Source organism: Chiloscyllium plagiosum, unplaced genomic scaffold (assembly GCF_037043375.1).
Source record: "Chiloscyllium plagiosum isolate Xiang-an unplaced genomic scaffold, Cpla_swu_hap1 HiC_scaffold_26, whole genome shotgun sequence".
Classification (NCBI taxonomy): domain Eukaryota; kingdom Metazoa; phylum Chordata; class Chondrichthyes; order Orectolobiformes; family Hemiscylliidae; genus Chiloscyllium; species Chiloscyllium plagiosum.
This window is the reverse complement of record NW_028270164.1, coordinates 8380088-8403541: the sequence shown is the minus strand read 5'-3', so window position 1 is coordinate 8403541 and position 23454 is coordinate 8380088. Positions and strand designations below refer to the sequence as shown.

The 23454-nt window shown below is 41.3% G+C and overlaps 1 long non-coding RNA gene across 6 annotated transcripts in view; it reads right to left on the bottom strand.

The window, feature by feature from the left end:
* LOC122563052 (uncharacterized) overlaps positions 1-17145 on the bottom strand; it is a 146750-nt gene extending 129605 nt beyond the window's left edge. For 3 of the 6 annotated variants that reach the window (XR_015750887.1, XR_015750880.1, XR_015750886.1), the window contains exon 1: positions 16471-16777. This is a non-coding gene — a long non-coding RNA (uncharacterized LOC122563052). Of the gene's footprint in view, positions 1-16470; positions 16778-16798 lie in introns of those variants that run through there. The other 3 variants (XR_015750888.1, XR_006315476.2, XR_015750885.1) reach the window with 3 other exon arrangements.
* Between the last annotated feature and the right edge of the window lie 6309 nt (positions 17146-23454).

Genomic DNA, 23454 nt, shown 5'->3' with positions numbered 1-23454 from the left:
CTCTCTCCCGACTCGAAACCACTGTGCCGCCACCTCTACTGGGTTTGTCCTGCTGGTGGGACAGAACATACCCAGGGATGGTGACAGTGGGGTCTGGGATATTGTCTGTCAGGTATGATTCCATGGGAATGACCATGGAAGGCTTTCAGGAAAGAAATAAGTCAGGGACAATATAGTTCCGGGGAAAACTGGGTAAAGATTTAGCAGCCAAAAAAAAAGAACATTTAATAGTGAAAAGGCGTATATCAAATATCAGCGAGAAGATTCAGTTAATAACCCGAAAACATGGAAAGTGCAGGAAGAAATCTAAAACATGAACACAGGAGGCAAAGAAAAAGTACAAGAAAAGACGTATTGGACACCGTTAAGCTAATCCTGAAAATAATTTCAAACAAAGTATGTTTGTGGAAAACAAATCACTTTATTAAGCAGCCAAAGGGAGATCATTTGGCAAATACAGGAAGAATGTTCCCAGTGATGGGGGGAGTCCAAAAGCAGGGGTCACAGTCTCAGTACATGGGTAGGCCATTTAGGACTGAGATGAGGAGAAATATCTTCAGTCAGAGAGTAGAGAGCCCTGCGGAATCCCCTACCACAGAAAGCAGTTGACACTGAAACACTGAATGTTTTCAAGAGGGAATTTAATATACCTGCAGTTCTTAGGGCTAAAGGAATGAAAGGGTATGAGGAGGCAGCAGGAACAGGGGACTGAGTTGGATGATCAACCATGATCATATCGAATGGAGTAGCAGGCTCAAACGGCCAAATGGCCTACACTTGCTCCTATTTTCTAGATTTCCATATCGAAGCCGAGCCTGGCTCATGAACTGAATTTTCTTTACAATAGGAGTAGGTGATGTAATGGTTCCATAAAAGACGAGAGAGCTACTAACAGATAAGAAAGATCTGTTGAAAAGATTAGCATGCCTGAAAATAGGTAAGTCACCTGATTTAGATAGGATCTATCCTAATTACTGAAAAAGAAATAAACGAAGAAAGAGTACAGGAGTTGCTCACGATTTTTCTGTCCTCTTTCGAGGAGTGCTGACGTGCTATGATTGTCCAAGAAAGGGGAAAGGGATGAAACAACTCCGTCTTGGTGGAACAAAAATAAGAATTGCTGGAGAAACTCAGCAGATCTGGTAGCATCTGTGCAGAGAGAAACAGAGTTAATGGTTTAGGTCCAGTAACTCTTCCAGTGGAGTTTGTTGACAACAATCATGAGGGATCAAATAACCCTGCATTTGGAAAAGCATGGGTTACTCAGGGAGAGACAGCATGGATTTGGTAAAGGCATACAATGTCTCATTGACTTGACACAATTCTTCACGAAGATTGATCAACGTGGTGCAGCAAATGTATCTATGGCCTTTGAGAATGAGGGTCCATGTCCAATTCCCACCTGAGGATCAGCGAGCAATGGTCGTGTGTTATAACATGCTCAAACAAGGTCAATTAAAATAAAATTTGGAGCTGTTGTGGTGCAGTCATCAATATCCCCGCCACTGAACCAGAAGTTCCAAAAGTTCACGACCCACCCCAGGATTTGAGGCCACACTGACAAATTATTTACATGTAGGTCCTGCTAATGGAGCAAGAGAGATTCCTGGGCAGCCACATGATGGGAAGATATTTGACTTTCAGAAGGCATTGAATAAACTGCCATATAGGAGGACACTTAAGAAGATAGAAGCCCCTGGAACTAAAAGGGAAGTGGCAGGAAGAATCCAAAATTGGCTCAGTAACTGCAAGCTGGTGAACAGACATTTTTCAGCCTGGGAGGTGGTTAGTCTGCCACTCCTCAATCTTTGGCCACTGCTCTTTTTCAATTTTTAGCAATGACTTAGACTTGGATGCAGACAGTAGCATTATAAAGTTTACAGATGATTCAAAACTTGGCAAAAAGAGTGATGGTGATAATTACAAACTTCAGGCTAACAAACAGAAATGGGCAGAAATGTGGCAGATAAAATTCAGTGCAGAGAAGTGTGATGTGGTACGCATTGGGAAGACTAACATGGTAAGTAATACTGTACATCATAAATGTCACAATTTTGAAAAGGTACAGATAGCAAAGATTGCTTGGTGTTCACATACACAAATTCTGGAAGATGGTAAGACTACAAAGCGTAGGATCAGAATAGGCTATTTAGCCCATCGGGTTTAATCTGCCATTCAATGAGATGTGATAATCCTCAACTCTACGTTCTTGCCTTTTCTCCAGAACACACAATCCCCTGTTGATTAAAAATCTGTCTATCTTAGCCTTGAATATATTTAGCAATACAACCTTTTGAGCTGTCTGCAGTAAAGAATTCCACACATTGACTACTCTGAGGGAAGAAATTCCTTCTGATCACTGTCCTAACTAACTGACAGTTTATTCTAAAATTTTAAAATGGTAATAGACTCTCCCACAAGGGGAAATCTTTCGGCATCTATCCCGTCAAGCCCCCTATGAATCTTGTATGTTTCAAGAAGGTTGCCTCATTCTTTTAAACTCCATTGACTTCAGGTCCAAACTATTTAACCTCTCCTCATTAGACAATCTTTGTATATATACCTTCATACTAGTGAGCCTGCTCTGGACTGCCTTCAATACTAGTATATCTTTCCTTCGATAAGGGGACCGAAACTGTTTGCAGTATCCCAGGTATATACCGTTAGCAAGACTTCCCTATTCTTATACCCCATACCTTTTGAAATAAAGGCCACCATTTGCCTTCCCTGTTATCTGTTGAACTGAGATACTACCTTTTGTGATTTATGGATGAGGACTCCCAAATCCCTTAGTGCTGCAGCTTTCTGCAGTCTTTCCCCATTAAATAAAATATAGCTCCTCTAGTCTTTCTGCTAAAGTCCATAACTTCACATTATATTCCATGTCAGGTTTTGCCCATTACCCTGTCTATATCCCTCTGCAGACTCTTTGTGGCATCCTCACCACTTGCTTGCCCACCTATTTTTGTGTCATCCACAAACTTAGCGAAAGTATATTCACTACCCTTATCCAAGTCATCTATATATTGTAAATAGCTTAGGCCCCAGCACTGATCCTTGTGACACACCACTAGTTACAGGTTGCCATCCATAAAACATCCCCCTTATCTCATCTTGATGTCTTCCCCTTTATCTATCCTGTTTGTAACCTCCTCAAAGGGATTATAGTAAATTTGTCAGGCATGATTCCCTTTTTATGAAGCCATGCTGCCTGTGCCTGATCATACCGTGAATTTCTAACTTACTCTGCTTTTACATTCTTTATAATAGATATTTTCCCAATAACAGACATTAAGCTAATTGGCCAAAAGTTACCTTTTTCTTGTATCCTTCCCTTATTAAATAAAGGTGTTACATTGGCAGATTCCAGACTTCTGGGAGTTTTCCAGAATCTAAGGATTGCTGGAAGAAACCCACTGGTGCATCCACTATCTCTGGAATTACATAATATCCTTGGATATATCCCATGGGTCTAGGGCACTTATTCATCTTTAGACCCATTAAATTCCCTAGCATTTCATGTCAAGTGACAATTTTGGACTTCTTCCCTCTCCTCCTTTTGTCCCTTGAGAATGTTATTAGGGTCTTCTGGGAAGACTGAAGTATTTATTCAATTCCTCTTTCATTTCCTTGTTCCCCACTACTATTTCCCCAGCCTCATTCTCTAAGGGCCCATGTTCACGTTAGCTTCTCCCTTCCTTTTCATATATTCAAAGAAGCTCTTGCTGTCTGTCTTGATATTCCTTGCAAGTTTGCTCTCAGAGTTTATTTTCTCTCTCTTTATTCTTTGCTTTGATTGTCCTTGGTTAGTTTTTAGAACATTTCCATCCTTTGGCTTACCACTAGTCTTTCTCACACATTTTTTTTTTAATCTGATGCTATCCTTAACTTCATTGGCAAACCTTGGTTGGGTTATCCTTTTGTTAGAATCCTTCTTCGTTACTGGAATGTGTCTTTGCTGTGAGATATGAACTATTTTCTTCAAAGTCTTCCATTGTTCAACTGACTTTGCTGCTAAACTCCTTTCCCAATCCACTCCAACCAGCACTATACTCATTTTTTTGTAATTACCCTTATTTAAGTTGGTTCTGCCCAAATTCCTCCTCCTAAAACTATACATTTAATTCTACAATGTTAGGATCACTGTTTCCAAGGATATCTTTTATTCTAGAATCATTTATTAAACCTATCTCATTATATACCACCAAAATAGCTTGATCCCTGGTTGGATCCACATCATATTGTTGCTGTAGTTTGTTTAGTGCAAACGCACACACAGTAAACTGTAAAGGAATGGTGATAAAGTTCCAAGTCAGGATAATGGATAAAGTGTGGCTTAGAGGCGGTGGTGTTCCCAGGCATCTGCTGCCCTTCTTCTTGATGATAGAGATTAATGATTTGGAAGTTGCAGTCAATAGACAATAGACAATAGGTGCAGGAGTAGGCCAATCTGCCTTTCGAGCCTGCACCACCACTCAATATGATCATGGCTGATCATCCTCAATCAGTATCCTGTTCCTGCCTTTTCTCCATAACCCTTGATTCCACAATCCTTGAGAGCTCTATCCAACTCTTTCTTAAATGAATCCAGAGACTGGGCCTCCACTGCCCTCTGGGGCAGAGCATTCCACACAGCCACCACTCTCTGGGTGAAGAAGTTTCTCCTCATCTCTGTCCTAAATGGTCAACCCCGTATTTTTAAGCTGTGTCCTCTGTTTCGGCACTCACCCATCAGCAGAAACATATTTCCTGCCGCCAGAGTGTCCAATCCTTTGATAATCTTATATGTCTCAATCAGATCCCCTCTCAAGGGTATACAAGCCCAGTCTTTCAGCATAAGGTAGTCCTGCCATTCCAGGAATTGACCTCGTGAACCTACACTGCACTCCCTCAATAGCCAGAATGTCTTTCCTCAAATTTGGAGACCAGAACTGCACACAATACTCCAGGTGTGGTCTCACCAGGGCCCTGTACAGCTGCAGAAGAACCTCTTTGCTTCTATACTCAATCCCTCTTGTTATGAAGGCCAGCATGCTATTAGCCTTCTTCACTACCTGCTGTACCTGCATGCTTACCTTCATTGACTGGTGTACAAGAACACCCAGATCTCTTTGTACTGCTCCTTTACCTAAATTGATTCCATTTAGGTAGTAATCTGCCTTCCTGTTCTTGCCACCAAAGTGGATAACCATACATTTATCCACATTAAACTGCATCTACCATGCATCTGACCACTCACCTAACCTGTCCAGGTCACCCTGTAATCTCCTAACATCCTCCTCAAATTTCACCCTGCCACCCAGCTTAGTATCATCAGCAAATTTGCTAATGTTATTACTAATACAATCTTCTATATCATTAATATATACTGTAAAAAGCTGCAGTCCCAGTACTCATCCCTGCGGTACCCCACTGGTCACTGCCTGCCATTCCGAAATGGAGCCGTTTATCACTACTCTTTGTTTCCTGTCAGCCAACCAACTTTCAATCCAAGTTAGTACTTTGCCCCCAATACAATGTGCCCTAAATTTGCTCACTAACCTCCTATGTGGGACTTTATCAAAAGCTTTCTGAAAGTCCAGGTACACTACATCTAATGGATCTCCCTCGTCCATCTTCAGAGTTACATCCTCAAAAAATTCCAGAAGATTAGTCAAGCATGATTTCCCCTTCATAAATCCATACTGACTCTGACCTATCCTATTACTACTATCCAGATGTTCATAATTTCATCCTTTATAATAGACTCCAGCATCTTTCCCACCACTGAGGTCAGACTAACTGGTCTATAATTTCCACTTTTCTTAAAAAGTGGTACAACATTAGCCACCCTCCAACCCGCAGGAACTGATCCCGAATCTATCAAACTCTGGAAAATAATCACCAACGCATCCACGATTTCTCAAGCCACCTCCTTCAGTACCCTGGGATGTAGACCATCAGGCCCTGGGGACTTATCAACCTTCAGACCTAACAGTCTCTCCAACACCAATTCCTGGCAAATATAAATTCCCTTAAGTTCAGGTCCTTCAGCCACTGTTACCTCAGGGAGATTGCTTGTGTCTTCCCTAGTGAACACAGATCTGAAGTACCAATTCAATTCTTCCGCCATTTCTTTGTTCCCCGTAACACATTCCCCTGCTTCTGTCTTCAAGGGCCCAATTTTAATCTTAATCATTTTTTTGTCTTTCACATACCTAAAAAAGCTTTTACTATCCTCCTTTATATTTTTGGCCAGTTTACCTTTGTACCTCATTTTTTTCTCTGCTATTTCCTTCTTGGTAATCCTCTGTTGTTCTTTAAAAGCTTCCCAGTCCTCCGTTTTCCCACTTATCTTTGCTATGTTATACTTTTTCTCTTTTAACTTTATATGTTTCTTAACTTCCCTCGTCAGCCACGGCACCCATGCCTCTTCCTAGGATCTTTCTTCCTTTTTGGAATGAACTGATCCTGCATCTTCTGCATTATACAGAGAAATATCTGCCATTGTTCCTCCACTGTCATCCCTGCTAAGGTATTGCACCATTGAACTTTGGCCAGCTCCTCCCTCATAGCTCCATAGTTCCTTTTATTCAACTGAAATATTGTCACTTCCGATTGTGCCCTCTCCCTCTCAAATTGCAGATTGAAACTTATTGTATTATAGTCACTACTTCCCAATGGCTCCTTCACTTCGAGGTCCCTGATCAATTCTGGTTCGTTGCACAATACCAGATCCAGAATTGCTTTCTCCCTGGTAGGCTCCAGCACCAGCTGTTCTAAGAATCCATCTTGGAGGCACTCCACAAAGTCTCTTTCTTGAGGTCCAATACCATCCTGATTCTCCCAGTCTACTGCATGTTGAAATCCCCCATAATAACTGTAGTAACATCTTTGCGACAGGCCACTTTCAGCTCCTGATTCAACTTACATCCGACATCCAGACTACTGTTTGGGGGTCTGTAGATAACTCCCAAGAGGGTCTTTTTACCCTTAGAATTTCTCAGCTCTATCCACACTGACTCTACATCCCCAGATTATAGGTCCCCCTGCACAAGGGACTGAATATCATCCCTTACCAACATGGCCACCCCACCCCCTCTGCCCGTCAGTCTGTCCTTACGATAGCACAATAGTCTATGAAGTCTAGGTGACTTGTTGCAGTTTGTAGATGTTGCACACTGCTTTCATTGTGCATTAGCCGTAGAAAAAACAAGTGTCGTAGGCGATGAACGGGAGCAATGGAATGGGCTGCTTTGGTGTCAAGCTTCTAAAGTCGCTGCTTGTGGGAGCTGCTCTTTTCCCAGTGGAGAGTATTCCGTCACACTCCTGAGTTGTCCATGGTAGATGGGAACAGGCTTTTAGGAGTCAGAAGGTGAGTTACTTACCATTGAATTCCCAGCCTCTGACTCACTCTTGCAAACATCTTACTATATGGTTATCAAGCTCAGCTTCTAGTCAATGGCTAACCCTCTCTTGCCCACCCCTGCCCCACTCCCCAGGATGCTGAGAGTGGAGGATTCAGCAATGGTCACTGCACTGGGTGTCAAGTGGCTCTTTTGTTGCAAATGGTCATTTGCCTGGAACATATGTGATACAAATATCACTTACTGTATTTCAGCCCAAGCTTAGATACTGTCCATGTCTTGTTGTGTTTAGGTATAGAAAGATGTTGTCAAATTTGAAAGGGTTCAGAAAGAAATTACAAGAATGTTACTGAGATTGGAGGGATTCAGCTTTAGGGAGAGGCTGAATAGGTTGGGGCTTTTTTTCTTGGAGCATCAGAAGTTGAGGGGCGATTTTGTAGATGTTTATGAAATCATGAGGGGCATGGGTTGGGAGAGTAGCCAAGGTCTTTTTCCCAGGGTAGGGGAGTCCAAAATTGAAAAGCATAGATTTAAGATGAGAGGGGAAAGATTTACAAAGGACCTGAGGGACATATTTTTATGTAATGGTGTGTCTATGGAATGAGTTGCCAGAGGAAGTGGTGGACTAGATCAGTACAGGATATCCAGTCAGCACAGATGAGTTCGACTGAAGGGTCTGTTTCCAAGCTGTATAAGTATGACTCTGTGACTGATTGACTATTAGTGGAGTCATAAATATTACTGAACATCCTGCAGTTGTCGTCAGTCAACATTTCCTTCTCTGAACTTATAATAGAGGGAAAGTCATCGATGATACATCTGAAAATGATTGGGTTGAAGACACTACCCTGAGGAATTCCTGCAGAGATGTCCTGGAGCTGAGATGACTGTCCTTCAACCACCAAAATCATCTCCCAGGTATGACTCCAACCACCAGAGACTTTTGGCCCCTCTATTCCAATGGACTCATTTTGCTAAAGCTCCTTGATGTTATCATTTTTCACGTATTGCTGTATTGGCTGTTTTGAGGTCAGGAGCAGAGTGACCCTAGAGGAAACAAAATGGGGGGGTCAGTGGGCATGTGCTATTTGATAAGTGTGTTGGTGACACCTTGTTGAAAATTGAGAATGGACTAATGGATGGTAGTTGGTTGGGATGGATGTGCCCTGTACTTTTTTTTATTGTGGACTGGACAATGCAAGAAAAGGAGACCAAAAGTTTGCACAGCACTGCAGGTGTAGTTTCTCCAAGGGTAGCGAGGGTGATTGCCATTGACATCAAGACCACGTTTGACAGAGTGAAATGGAAAAGGATATATCCATAGAGGGAGTGCAATGGAGGTTAACCAGACTAACTACTGGGGTAGCAGGACTGTCTTATACAGAAGATTGGATAAACTGAGTCTGTATTCCTCAGAGCTTTGAAGAGAGATCGAGTCATAGAGATGTACAAAATGGAAACTGACCCTTCGGTCCGAATTGTTCACGCCGACCTGATATCCCAACCCAATCTAGTCCTACCTGCCAGCACCCGGACCACATCCCTCCAAACCCTTCCTATTCATATACCCATCCAGATGCCTTTTAAATGTTGCAATTGTACTAGTCTCCACCACTTCCTCTGGCAGTTCATTCCATACACGTACCACTCTCTGAGTGAAAAGGTTTCCCCTTAGGTCTCTTATATATCTTTTCTCTCTCGCCCTAAACCTATGCCTTTTAGTAACCCAGGGAAAAGACTTTGCCTATTTACCCTATCCATGCCCCTCATCATTTTATAAACCTCTATAAGGTCACCCCTCAGCCTCCAAAGCTCCAGGGAAAACAGCCCCAGCCTGTTCAGCCTCTCCCTATAGCTCAAATCCTCCAACCCTAGCAACATCCTTGTAAATCTTTTCTGAATCCTTTCAAATTTCACAACATCCTTCTGATAGGAAGGAGACCAGAATTGCACGCAATATTCCAAAAGTGGCCTAACCAATGTCCTGTACAGCCACAATATGGCCTCCCAACTCCTGTACTCAATACTCTGACCAATAAAGGAAAGCATACCAAACACCTTCTTCACTATTCTATCTACCTGCAACTATACTTTCAAGGAGCTATGAACCTGCACTCCAAGGTCTCTTTCCAAATATTCTAGTATTGCTACCTTCACCACCAACCAGATTTGAACAGTGTGATCACTGATTCTTTGTACTAGTCCATATTCTATCATCTGTGATAAATAGAATTTACAGTACACAAAAGGCCATTTTGGCTTATTTTGGTCTTTATGCTCTACACAAACCACCTGCCACTCTAATCCATCAAACTCAGTGTATCCTTTCTCAATCATGCATTTATCTACTCATTAACTCAGTTCACTCACCAACTCTCTCTATTAAAGATTTTTTTCAATTTTAGCTGAAATTAATTACAGTTGCCATTGTCCCCAGTTGAATAAGAAAGAGAGAGTAATTTACCTTTGTAGAAAGACATTGCTGATGCAGCCATCAGAATTCCTTCTGTTTTGTCCCCACCCAGACAAACCAAACCTTTTGTTTCAGGCTGGCCCAATTGCATTGTTGCTTCCTGCTTGTCCCTATTATCCACATTCAGATTGACACTATTTCCTCTGCTCTGATTTGAAGTGTACAAACTACTTATAAGGTGTGACAGACTGGATACAGATAAGGTGTTTTCTCTGGTTGCTGAATTTAAAGAAAAAAAATATTCATGGATGTGGGGTTCACATGCTGGGCCAGCATTTATTACCCATCCCTAATTGTACTTGAGACGACTGGCTTGTTAGGACCACTTCAGACAGCTGTTATGAGTCAATCACATTGATGTGAGTCTGGAATCACAGGCCAGACCAGGTAAGGACAACAGATTTCCTTCTATAATGCACATTAGTTGTGAGTTTTTAATGAGAATTGACAATAGTTGCCATTAGAAACTCCAGTTTTAATTCCAGATTTTGACTGAATTCAAATTTCACCATCAACCATGGTGGGATTTGAACTATGTCCCCTGAGAATAGCTTAGAGTGCTGGATTACTGCTGCAGTGACTACATGGCACTACATCATTGCCTCCCCCATGCCACCCCAAATCTAAAACAGGGAATATTGTCACATAATAAGTAGTAGACCATTTAAGATTGGAATTTCTTCACTCAGAGACTGGTGAATCTTTGGAATTCTTTACCCCAGGGGACAGTGGAAGCTCAGTCATTGAACAGGTTCAAGACTGGTTTGATCACTTTCTGGAGACTAATGACGTCAAGAGATATGGAGAGATTGTGGGAAAATGGTGTTGAGTTGGATGATCCGTCATGATCTAAACAGACCGACAGAGCAGGCTTGATGGACTGAACGAATTAGTGGTGCTGGAAGAGCACAGCAGTTCAGGCAGCATGCTCCTTGAATGCTGTCTGAACTGCTGTGCTCTTCCAGCACCACTAATCCAGAATCTGGTTTCCAGCATCTGCAGTCATTATTTTTACCACCTTGATGGACTGAATGGCCTACTTCTATTTCTACATTTCATGTACCAAATACTGGCCCTACCAATGACACTGACAACAATGAAATCTAGGGACTAGTTACACTGAATACTGTTTTTGCTCTTGATCAGACTTGACTTGCTTGACTCTTGACTTTGTTTCTTTGAAGTTTTCCCAAGAGAGCACATGCAATCTCAAAGCTGCCTGAAGCAGAAACCAAACATTTCATTTCCATCCATCGATATATCACCTCTATCCCCCAACTCCAACTAGTACGATATAGGAAAACACTTACCTCATCTAAACCACAAAGTGATAGACTCAAATAATAAATGGAATCCTCACCTTGGATTAACAAAGAAACTAAGAGACACTCAATGCCTGATGGACCCACGTCCAAGGAAAAGGATACATATTCCCCAGTGAGCTCCCAGTGATATGGTTTCATCTTCTATTCTACTAGATATTTAAAAAGTCATATTCTTGCCCTGTATCTACCCCACAGATGCTCCAGTTATCTCCAATAGCGGTGCATTTAGATAAACCTAAAATGAACAGTGTCTAGATCAAGAAATAACATCGTGTTGCCTTCTGCAGATTTGCTTCAAATTAAATTCCAACTGCAACAACAGGCTGACATGCCTTGAAAAAATTCACAACCAGACAAAAATGTATGAAAGTTCTAACCATTTATTTTGTTGGTGTGGGTATTCACAGTAAGGTTGGCATTTAACATGCATCCAGACTCGGAATAAGGGGGAGGCAATTTAGAACTGAGGTAAGGGTCGGCACGGTGGTGCAGTGGTTAGCACTGCTGCCTCACAACATCAGGGATCCTCCTTCAATTCCACCCTCGGGTGACTGTCTATATGGACATTCATTCATCTGTTTGCACATTCTCTCCTTGCCTGCATGGGTTTCCTCTGGGTGTTCCAATTTCCTCTCAGTCCAAAGGTGAGCAGGCTAGGTGGATTAGCCATGGGAAATGCAGGGTTACAAGGAGAGGATGGCGGTTGGGGTCTGGGTTCTAAGTCTAGGTTGTTTGCTGTTCGGAAGGTCAGTGCAGACTCGATGGGCTGAATGGCCTGCTTTCCTATGGTAGGGATTTTAAGGAGGGTGCACCTTTGGAATTCTCTAATGGAGAAGGGATGTGGAAGCTCAATCATGAAAATATTCAAGGTGCAAGGATGAGAGATTTCTAGATATTGCTGACATCCAGGGATATAGCAGTAATGTCAGAAGATGGCAATAATGGAGATAATCAGCCAATGATCCCAAATGATGGGTCAGGTGGTTAAATGATCTGTTGCTGCTCCGATGTTTCAATCCTTGGATACCAAATGTTTGGTTCAACTGCCTAGATTGTTCACCCATGTCAGAGGGAAATTAAAGACTCCAATTAGGTTGCTGAGGGACTGCAGCCACATATGGGCCAGACTAAGTAACGGTGGCTAGGTCTTCTACTTTATAGGGCACAATAGGTTTGGGGTTAAAATTAGCTTTCCCTCCAGCCTGTGCTGCATAAATTGCAAGATACAATCAGCTCCACTTACCTTAAACACTTGCTGATAAGATATTAATTTAAGTAAACAGACATTTTTAAAAAATCAAAACCATCCTTTGTTCGAGTTCACTATTAATGCCTCTGTTTACCAAATCATTTCAGCTGTTAAGAGAATATTGTGTTTTTTTTCCCTAGATTACAGATTTGACTCTGTTTACAGCTCAAATCTCACACAGGCACCATCTGGATAGCATGCAAAATTGTAACAGCTCTCCAACGTAGCAAACAAGATGAGCTAGCAATAGGAGGCATTTTGTCTTTTCATTCTCTTCCCAGCCGTCCACACACAAACATTACTTTTTTTCTTTTCTCCAAAAATCAAAACAAAAACAGTACAAAGGAAGATTGCACTCTGGTCAAAACATCCAAAAACCTACAAAAACCACCTTCCTGAACCTCACTTGTTCATATTTGTACATCTGATGAACAGATTAACAATAAGATTAAGAACAATGCTGTGTCTTGCTGTTGGCAGCAGTTACACACTGGATGTGATGTTTGGTTTGTGCTAAGCTTCTTTGTCCCCGCTTCACATTTTGACAACCTTGTTTCTACATGCATTCCTTAAATTCTGAATGAAGCAGTTTAAAATAAAGGCAGGAAACCGTAACTCTCGAAGGTGTATTCTGATTTTCAGCACCGAAATTTCCACTCAGTCAAAAACAAGAGAAAATGCTTTGTTTAGTGTAAAGAAATGAAATGAATTACAACAGGTATCAAGAGGAGCACCTCGGTCATTTCCACTTTCCTCAGTGGAAGACATCAGAGCCATGAAACTCATCTTGTCCCAACTGATAGTCTGTATTTGGTGATTTGTTCATGGTTACGGAGAGAAGTCAATGTGACAAAACTGACTTCAAGCACCTTGGTTCAGAAAGGGAAAAGTTGCAGAGGTTGTACTCCTGATCCTGAATCCATTTTTTTAGATGGATTTTAGTCAAGGACAGTATCAGAATGGACATATTTCTTTCCTGATGATTGAATATCGTAAACTCAAGTTTTAACTCTCCAAAGATGACTGGTAAAAGAATCCCACCTACCATCAGTGCATTTCCAATTATTGCACAACACCAGGTTACCTCAAACATTGGCACCTCCAAATCATTTCTGATTATTGCAGGCCACTTTCTGGATAACCAGCAGTGTGAGTAGTCAGTGCCAGTGATTATCAGGAAGTAAACATTCCACTGTCTAAAGTTGCACACAAAGAAAGTCCATTTGGGTGAGAAACTAACAGGCATTACTACAACATCAAGCTTAAAGTACATTTGAGGAACAGATCTTCAACCTTTGATTAGGCATTTTGCAGCCTTCCAGACTCAACTGAATTCAACAATTTCCAACTGAAACCTCTGTCTTCAATTTGATCCATTCACTTGTTTTCCTGTAGCTTATTTTTCTATTCAAACCTCATGTAGATAAATCTTTTCTTTCTTTCACTGGTCCAATTATCATTTTCTTTGGTCTTGCATCAGAAAACTTTTTTGTTATTTACTCTGTCTTGTCTTTCACCCTATTATAGATGTTTCCCTTTGTCCTTTTATTCTTACCCTCTTCCTCTGTTCATTTGGTTTAAACCTATCACATGTCTAATTTTTCCAAGTTCTGATGAAGAATCATCTACCCAAAATGTTAATTCTGTTTCTTACTCCACAGATGCTGCCAGATCTGCATTGTTTGGTTTTAGAACAACCTATGCAAGTGTACAGGATCCAAGATCTAGATTCCATCAGAGGCTAATGCCTTCAGGAAAAAATATGGTATCCCAAGTGGTGACCAGGATTTTCTCTTTTGGCCGTGCTTCTTAACTTTTTGAAGACAATAACATCTATATAAATAACACAAAACCAGTTTATATGAAGAATTGCCCTGAAAGATTAATTCAAATTGATCATCAGATGTTGTTCACTTTGTCTTGTTATTATAAGTATTGTCTCATTTGTAATATGTAATTGTTGTATATATATTTACACACAAATTATAATTTGACTACATTGATAGGGAGAGACAGTTTCCATTGGCAGGAGGGTTGGTGAACAGAGAATGCAGAGTTAGGGAAATGCCATATCCTGACAGGCAATGGGAATTGTTTTTTGGACAATGAGTTCTTATGATTGAGAATGTGCTGCCTGCAAAGTTGATGGAAGCAGATTCAATGGTCACTTTGAAAAAGGTTGTTGTCTTTGGCAATCACTTGCTAATGAGTACACTCGCGCAGCAAGAAAGTTCCAAGTTACCGGACATGGGTTCTATGGTCCATTGCGTGGCTGCTCAACCAATCCTAAGTGAAAGGGTAAACCAAAGGAACTGCAGATGCTGCAAATCAGAAATAAAAATTGCTGGAATAACTCTGCAGGTCTGGCAGCATCTGTGGAAAGAAATCAAATTTAACATTTCAGCTCAAGTGATTGACCGCTCTGAGGAAGGGTCACCAGACCCGAAACGTTAACTCTTGATTTCTGTCCACAGATGCTGCCAGACCTGCCGAGTTCTTCCAGCAATTTGTGTTTTTTTTTCTAAATACAAGAGTTTTGGATATAATACCACCATAGGTCTGCTCTCTCATTAGAGGTTGGTGGTTTAACTGGAGATAAAAGCAAATTAGTGCGGATGCTGGAATCTGAAATCGAAAGAGAAAATGCTGGAAAATCTCAGCAGGTCTGGCAGCATTTGTAAGGAGAGAAGAGAGTTGATTTTTCAAGTCTAACTGACCCTTTGACAAAGCAGCTTTATCAAAGGGTCAGTTAGACTCGAAACGTCACCTCTTTTCTCTCCTTACAGATGCTCCCAGACCTGCTGAGATTTTCCAGCATTTTATCTTTTGGTTTAACCTGAGGGTCACCATGTCTCAGGCGAGGGAAAGGTTGAGAAGGACATCCCTTCAGGGTGGTGCAGGATTTGAACCCATGCAGTTGGCATCACTTGACATGATAATCCAGCTAACTAACACAACTACCACCACCTTCCCCATCCCCACAAGCACCCCATCCCTCATATATTGGGTACAGACTTTACAACATGAAAAGAAAATGATTTCAGGTCAAAGGAGAAAGAGCAGAGGATTGGGATTCATTGGGATAGCCCTTTCACAAGAACCAACATTAGCAGAATGGCTAGCTATGTTATGCAATTCTGCATATTCAAAAACAGATATATACACAAAACTGTTTGCTATTTACTGGTAAACAAGCACAAGTTAACACTTGATAAACCTGCAGTGGTAGCTTCAGAATTATCAGTAACTTCAACATGACTCACAAAGACATACACTGTGCCCGTGATACCCAGTACCAAATACTATAGTGTGAACACAAAACAATACCCCCTGCCACCCATCACCAATATCTATAGAGATTCCAATGCAGTGTATAAATCCTGTTGGCTTGGATTGAGCATTGGAGAACCCCTGGGTGAAATGTGTCTGCTCCTGAATATTGTATTAGACTAACATCTCCCTGCATCACTTTACATCTATGTATTCAGGATTCTCAAAGCTGCACATTAGCAAGGCTCTACAATAGAAAGGGTGAGTGCATATGGAAACCTTGAGACCGATGATATATCCACTGCAGATTTTTCTTTATAAAACATGCACACACAATAAAACAAAACAAATCAAAACCCCCACGAACCTCAGCTCAGAGCGAATCTGATTGGAATTAAAAGCTGTGCTAGTTACTATGCGTCGCTCATATTTATAAACATGGCCCTGTAGCATGCATTAAAATCAGACAAACACACATTTCAAGAGGTGAAACGCGCAGGTACAGGAGGATCGAACAATTACTTCGTTTTAAAATGCGAACTGCACTGGAAAGTAATCCTACCGTCAGAGAACTGAAATGCTGAATCTTATTAAAATCCTTACACCCACCAGCTCCCCTCCCCAAACAAAAAGGACTGTTTCTCCCTTCCCCCAGCATCTTGTTTACTGTCCAGTTGTTGACTTCTCTCTCTCTTCCCTCTGCATTATATACACACCCTGAGCTAGCCCCGGTTCTCTTCTCGCCAGCCCTCTCCCCATTCCTCTCTGTTCTGTCGCCACCCATTGCAAAGACGCTTTTTTACTCACCCGAGTGTTCCACGGGGTTCTCCTGTGAGCGACTGGTATTTGCTGGGTCCTCGCTTTAGCTCTGTGAGCTCCGCACTGAGAGCTTCCTTCTCTCTCTCTCCCTCTGTGAACACACACACACACACACACAAAAGCCAAGAGAGCAGCCTAAGATTCAGGCACCCAATCAATGTGCAGTAAGCAAAATAGCCACTTTGACACACATCAATTCTGTTTTAATAGCTTAGGCTAATAACTATAGATATTGATTGTTTTTAAAAAAATCAACAGGGTCCAGAGATTTTGCAGGAGAGAGATTTGCACGTAAAACATTTTCCGCCCTGCTCACTTTAAATCTTTGTTTTTACGCTTTCCCCTCTTGCCTTCAGTCAATGTTGAGAGAGAAATTCAGGAACGACTCGCTCACATCATCACGGCTGCAGCTACAGCAGAAATTAAGCAAACCAGCAGCCACATAGCTTGCACCTCATGCAGTTGTAAAATAATAGGCAACGACTGAGCATTTCTGCTCCAACGTCTCTCTCTCTCTTCTCCCTAGAGTAGGAATCAGAGATGCAAATACATTAGTGACACTCCCACAGCACAGAGCAGGGGAGTGAAGGCAGCGAATTTGCTCGCTATCGCTGGTTGTACGTTTAGAGAAAATCTACTCCCTACACATTCTTGAGATCCAAAGGTCCAGGATAAGGCTGAAAAGGTGGTGGAGGCAGGTTCAACTGAGGCAGTCAAGAGGGAATTGGATAGAAATAACGTGCAGGGATGGGGGGAAAGGCAGGAGATTGTCACTACGTAATAGAAGCAGTGTAGGCAGAATGGCTTCTACATTATAACAATTCTGTGATTCGATGCTTTAACAATACATTTATTGAACTTCAAACTCACACTGGGAAAGTAAAATTTATAAATAACTAAATATATAGAATAATTTTCTCAAAGAATGCGTAACAGTGCCAGGGACCTCGATTCGATTCCACCCTTCAGTATATGTATAGAGTTTGCACTTCTCCCTGTATCTGCGTGGGTTTCCTCCGGGTGCTCCGGGTTTCCTCCTACAGTCCAAAGATTTAAAGGTTAGATGGATTGGCCATGCTAAATTGCCCTGTAATGTCCAGGGATGTGCAGGCTAGGTGGCTTAGCCATGGTAAATGCGGGTTATGGGGATAAGTTCTGGGTGGGATGCTCTTTGGAGGGTCAGTGCAGAATCAATGGGCTGAATAGCGTCTTTCCACACTGTAGGGACTCTATGATTCTATAAGAACCTGAGAATTTCACAAGTAATAATTTACCAAGTTACTTCCCTGTAGGTTATATTAAAAAATTAAAAATTTGTTATTTTAAAATGGGCTTAGGATTTAATCACACATATCACACAGAGAAAATACCAAGGCCAATCGCAAACATATTTATACAAATAACCACCCCTGCTTTTAAATCAGTGTGGGAGGAATTTGTTTGAACTTGCGGAATTACTTATTCCCAATAATCGTTTTGGGACTGAGAATATGTAATGGTTTTGAAACTAGCTTTCTAAGCGATGGTTTCAAATCCAGGCTGAGAGTCTGTCAGAACATAGGAACAGGAGTAGGCCCACCATTCAATACAATCAATGCCTTTTACCCATCCCACCCCCATAATTCCATATGCTGTTGGTAATCAGAAATTTATCGATCTTTAGTTTAAACACTCAAAGTCTGAGGTTCCACAACTCTCTGTGGTAGAGAATTACAAAGGTTCACAACTCTGTTAGTAAATAATTTTCTCTCTATCCCAGATCTAAGTGGCATTGTTCATTATTTTGAAAACTGTCCTTCCAGGTTCTCGACTCCATAATGAGGAGAAACATTTAACCTACATCAACACTGTCTTTCCCTTTAAGCATTTTGCATGTTTCAATGAGATCACCTCTCTTTTTGAGAATACAGGTCTATTTTGCACAATCACTCTGCATAGGGCATTGGGCCATCCTGAAACAAGGCTAGTGTACCTTCACTGCATTCTGTTTATGGCAATAATATCTTTCTTGAGAGAAGGAAACAAAAACTGCACATAATATTCTTGGGGAGGTCTAACCAAGCTCTTGTACAATTGAAGCAAAGCTTCATGGCTCCTGTTCTCAGATCCTCTATTCATGAACCCTAAACATGCCATTGGCCTTCCTAATAGCTTGGTGCACTGACATGTTAGTGTTGAGTGACTTATTGACAAGGCTATCTAGATCCCTTTGTGCACCTACACTTTCCAACAGCTTACCATTTAAGAAATACTCAGCACAAAGTGGTTCTCTGACCAAAATGGATAACTCACATTTTTCCACATTATATCCCATCTGCCATGTTCTTGTCCATTCACTAAACCTCCTGAAGCTGCTTTTACATCTCTTTCACAACATACATTCCCACTTAGCTTTGTATCATCGACAAATTTAGAAATATCATATTTGGTCCCCAAATCATTGATTATATTTTGTGAACTCCTGGGACTGTTCACAATGACTGATCTTTGTGGTACCCCATGAGTCACATCCTGCCAATGTGAGAATGACCCACGTATTCCTACTGCTTGTTTCCTGTCTGTTAGCCAATCCTAATCCATGCCAGTACGTTACCTTCTTTACCTGTACTTTAACTTTTCTAACCAGCCTCCTGTGGGAAACTTCATCAAAAGCCTTCTGAAAATCTCAGTCTACTACTTTCTTTTGTTAGCTGACTAACAAAGTTAGTTGATTGAATTTTCTTTGAGGTTTTGCACCTTGAAGGAATGTATCATTACTCTAAGGGATGCAATAGCTCTTTAAAGACTGTCAATTGCCTATGTATAGTCATGCCTTTTAATATATTTTCCAAATCCACCTCAGCCAATGTGTGCCTTGTGCTTTCATAAGTTTTCTTACTTAAATTTGGCACCTTTGCTTCAAAATGAATGACCTCACTTTCAAGCATAATGTAAAATTCTACCATAGTGTGGGCAGTCATCCCTAAAGGTTCTTTTGCAATAAAATTGTTAAATAGTATTTATTCATCATTTGGTAATAGAGCTGAAATAGCATGTCCTCTTGTTGATTCTTGCCCTAGACAGCCTTCCTTAACAATCTCCAGAAGCCTGTAATCCACAGTTAAAGTGTTGAATTGGTTTATCCATTCCACATGCAGAGTGAAGTCACCAATGATGACCGAGTTGTCCACAATGCATCCTTCTATCCTCTCCCAATTAATAACATGCACTACACTACCCTGGCTACCTGGTGGCTTCCAATCAATGTCTGCTGTTTCTTAGCTGCACCCTCAGAAAGCAACACATTCTACACATAATTCTTCCAATCTGAGACTCTCACTTACCAATGCACTGATCCCATTCATTATTACCAGTGCAATCCACCTCCTTTACCACCTTGTTTGTCCTTCCTAAAGATAAGGTATCCTTGAGCTTTTAGTTCCCAATGCAGCCATCTTTACCATCTACCTTATTGTGAATGTGGCATGCTTTCAGGTAGACTGTCCTTTTCTTTGTCTTTCAACATCATTCCTCTTTCAAAGTATTCTCAATGCTTATCTTTGTTTCTCCTATCTTCTAGTCACCCTAACATTTTTCGACTTCCTGTTCCCAGTTTGCTTCTTTCATGTTGCCCTTCAGGTGGGCATCCTCCCTGGTAACCTCATTTAAACACACTCCAACAGCATGAACAAATCTCCCAGTGAGAATATCAATCCCAGCTCTCTTAAAGTGTAACCCGCCCAGCTGGTACAGGTCCCCCCTACTCCAGAACCAGTCCTTATGTTTCATGGTGCTCTCCCTCCTACACCAGTTCTCCAGTCAAATTTTCAATCAATCAATTCCCCTGTTCTTATTCTCACTAAACACGAAGCACTGGGAGTGATTCTGAGCTATCTGCTCTTAAGGTCCAGCATTTTAATTTCCTTCCAAATTCCTTGAAATCTGTGTTCAAGTCCTCATCCCTCCTCCTAATATATTGCTGGTGTTATGGTTCAGGCCAGACCCTCTCAAGATATGTTAAGAAGATAGCCCAGTCTGTAACTTCTTATTTTAAAGGCAGATGGGTAGTGGATACTTCAGGTGTGATGCAGCTGGTCAAACCACTCGGTTTTAAGCAAAGCAGAATTTATTTAAACACTACAGCTGAAACATGAACAAAAGAAAACAGAATTAGGATAACTTAACTGTATGAAAAGTCAACCGACTCGATACCACAACTTAACAAAGGAGCTGTTCCAATTCCCACCACATCCCATAAACATACCCCTTGGCAAAAGGAATATTCAAACATAGGTTCTTACAGGCAGGGAGGATTTCAGAAAGAGAAGCCAGTCAAGAATCATCTGCTGAAGCTTAGAATATTTCTCTGGATTGCAATGGCTTCTCGCTGTTACAATTAAAAAGAGACTAGAAAAACCCTGAACTGGGAGAACTGGTCACTCCCCTGCCATTGATAAACTATACTCTTTCCCAGACATTTTGGCACCTCTGCCTTTACAACCTCTCTTAAAGAAAACCCAAGGACAAAATAACCTGGTTAAAGGGACAGCATTGTCACACTGGTAGCAATGTGGACCATAACTTGTAGCTGATCCCTCCCTCCCATGAAGGATGCCCTGCAACCACTCTGTGGCATCCTTGACCCTGGCACCAAAGAAGCAACACATCCTCTTAGGGTCAGGTTTACTGACACAGAAACATCTGTCTGATCCCTGATATGGCACCCACAATCAGTATTACCCTTCCAGTCTTCTTCCTCCTCCCCTGTATAGCTGAATTGCCTGTGGTGTTATGCTGGAACTGCCCTAAGAAACCCACCCTCACCAGTTTCCAAAGTAGTTGCTGACATTAATGTGTCTCAGAAAATGACAGCTTTCAGTGGTCCCATCAATCCAGAACAAACTCTAGCTAATGGCTGTTCAGTTAATAATACCATTTGGAAGTGTCAGAGATGGTTAGCGAGAGAAATGGTAAAAAGTGTTCCTTATGTAGTTGAAGTGACTGAAGTGAAGCTAGGACTGAGATACCTTGCTGGAACACCATTGGCATCCTGGTAAAAGTTTGGGGAGTAGGCAGCACTTATCAGAAACTGAATTGAACTAGTCAATTAAGAGCAGATCAAGGATGTGAATTCTGGGAGTAACTCATTTTCTGACAGCTCAGAATCAGACCTATTTCTGAAAGTCCGGAATCTATTGGAATACTCTCAATGTGCCTGGATAATTGTAGGTCCGAAACACACTTGAAGCTCAACTTTGTCCAGGTCAAAGCAGCTTACTTAATTGGCACCCCATCCACAATTTTAAAAATAAAATCATTCTCGCCTCCACCCAGGTAGTCCACTCTTGAAAGGTACCACCTTCAAGATCCACAGCAGCCACTCAAAATGTCTTTGACAGTATCTTCCAATGTCACAAACTCTACCACCTAGAAAGGCAAGGGCAGGAGGTGCATAGAAACACCATCACTTGTAAGTTTCTCTCCAGCCGCCCCCATCAGTCTGACTTGGCACGGTGGCTCAGTGGTTAGCACTGCTACTTCACAGCACCAGGGTCCCAGGTTCAATTCCAGCCTTGGGTGACTGTCTGTGTGGAGTTTGCACGTTCTCCCTGTGTCTGCGTGGGTTTCCTCTGGGTGCTCCGGTTTCCTCCCACAGTCCAAAGATGTGCAGGTCAGCTGAATTGGCCATGCTAAATTGACCATAGTGTTAGTTGCATTAGTCAAAAGGAAATGGGTCTGGGTGGGTTACTCTTCAGAGTGTCGGTGTGGACTTGTTGGGCCGAAGGGCCTGTTTCCACACTGTAGGGAATCTAATCTAATAATTTCTTGTTGCTCAGTCAAAATCCAAGAACTCCCTCACTACCATTACTATAAACATACTTACACCACAAGGACTGTCTTCTCAAAGATACTTATGAATGAACAATAAGTGATGGCTTTGCCCATGACACCCACAACAGACGAACAAGTAAAAATATGTGCATGTTGTAGTTCCTCAATTGACTTAAGAATATTCAATGTTTACACTAAATCCTAAATGAAAAGTGCATCATTTCTCAGCCCAAACATTCCTCACGTTGATGAAAAGAAAAAACAAGACAGAAATAAATATTGACTGTTTTAAACTTTATTCATTTCAACAGATGATCTCTCAAATAACCATAATTATATTAATGATGCAGTTAGTTGTTTAATTCTTTCAAAGATCAATAACATTTCTTTCAGGCTCATCATGACTGGTAAATGGGTCAATTTATATTTCTGTGCTTTAGCGGGATGAGTTTTAGAGTTCCATTATAGGAAATCAGTGCTGCGAAATGAAATATTTTCCCATCTTATTGCCCAATAGGAATGAGTCATGATAAAGTTGCATCAGATTGGTATCTTTGTGAGCTGACAGCTGGAGGCAGTGAAAATACACCATTATTTCACAGACATTTTCACTTTGTGTCGATATCAATAGTTCTGATTCAGGCTCTGGATCTGAGTTCTCACTAACAAGGGACATTGGACACCTCCCATCCCTTTAATTGATGCTTGAGCGAGTGTCTGGAATATATAGCTTGTGTTTCCAATATATTTAGGTGATGTAGTTTACTGATATTGCTGTAGTGAGACAGAGTTTGACGACAGAAAATTTGTTCTCCATGTAGAATGTTTAGAGGATACGGTTTTAAGATCTCTAAAATAGATCCCAAAAATTCACTTGTTATTTTTATTCCAAAACAGTGCAAGGTATGCAGTGTATTCCTCTTTATCTATTAACTTATTATTCTTCAGCTTAAATTGATTCTTTGGAATAAATACCAAACCTTTTGTTGGCCATCATTATGCTTGAGTTTCTAGGGAGTGCTCTGTAGATCTGCCATCTTTGTGAGGCCAGTGGTTGCTTGCACCATCATGTGTACATGCCCAGTACCTGACAACTGGAAAACTAAAGAGATGCCCAAGGTCTTCTCTGAGCTTAAGTTGAGTTTCAAGTTTCAATTCATC